Raw genomic sequence first — 1,367 nt, 5'->3', positions numbered from 1 at the left:
CTTACTCTTTCTATTTTCTCTCTGTGTGTCTCTATTAGAGAATAGAGAAAGAGAGAGGGAGAGGGAGAGAGAGAGAGAGGTGAATAACGTGGACAGTGGACACGTTTGCAAAAGAAGGGTCAGCTGACCAGATGACGTGGTATCATGTGATGAGGTTAGCTGATTCTTTCTTGGCAGTTGGGTTTCGGGTGTTGAATAAGACAGACGGCTTTTCAGCTGTCCCCCCCCTGGGCTGGGGAGGACGCTGACGTGTATCATCAAACAAGCAAGGTTCACCTCCATTCTGTGTCGACCTTTGGAAGGTGAATAAAAACTATAAAACCATTTCATCGTCTTGGAGTGAATTCTTCATCCAACAGGCCAGCTCCCCTCCAAGAGACAATGAAAACCAGAGGAACAACCGACGGCACATGAATAAAGGTATGTTAAGAAATGCATGCACACAAACACACACCCACGATGACATCAAAAATAAAACCATTAGAAACTAGACGATCACGTACACGAATCTCCTTGACAAAATCTCCTTTATGACTCCCCCGAATATATAACAAGTTTACATTATATTTATATGCACAATTGAACCCCCATTCTAAATTCGAAAATAACGTTTCAGTGTGCTCACAGATAATCGCCTAAAAAAGTAGAATCTCATATGTTTTTGGTATTTAAAATGTAAATGAAGGTTTTTTTAAAGTTAACAAACGAACGCCAGCCCCTAAAAACTGTATGAGTGATTAACACATTTGTGTATAAACTATTTATAATGTTGAAGGCAATAATTATTTTACGTAATGAAAATAGTTAATCGTTGACTTCTTTTGTTTGTTTGGAAAACGCCGTTGCTTAGTAACCCTAACCCTAACCCTAAAACGCCGTTGCTTTGTAGTGCAGTCTATTTTCAGACCGGCCCTGTTGACAGATTGGGAGTCGGGTCAAGACTGGAGACAAATAAGCGAGCCACGGTGACGCGGACAAATCCCACCACTAGACGGACAAAAGGTGATGCCACAGGGATTAGAGCTAGTTGCACTTTTCTTCCAAGCCTGTGCATCTGTCCCGTCCCTGTTCGGCTTACATATATATCTATATATCTATAAAAGTGAACATACCTGTGCGTCTGTTTACATTTCCATACGCAATAACTCTGTCAATTTTTAGTCTACAGACTCGAAATTTGATATACAGGTTACTAAGATTTGGGAAAATCGATGTAGTCGGTTTTCGGCCAAGAATTTGGCTGTTAAGGGGTAAAGGTTCAACGACTTAACCTTTGAGAACTCTACCAAACTCCTCCGCGAATTTTGGGTCTACGCACTTGAAATTTTAGATATATGTTCCTTGGACATGGATCTGACTTAATAACT

This window comes from Euprymna scolopes, chromosome 29 (assembly GCF_053919585.1).
Source record: "Euprymna scolopes isolate OS-2025 chromosome 29, ASM5391958v1, whole genome shotgun sequence".
Classification (NCBI taxonomy): domain Eukaryota; kingdom Metazoa; phylum Mollusca; class Cephalopoda; order Sepiida; family Sepiolidae; genus Euprymna; species Euprymna scolopes.
This window is presented reverse-complemented; position numbering follows the sequence as displayed.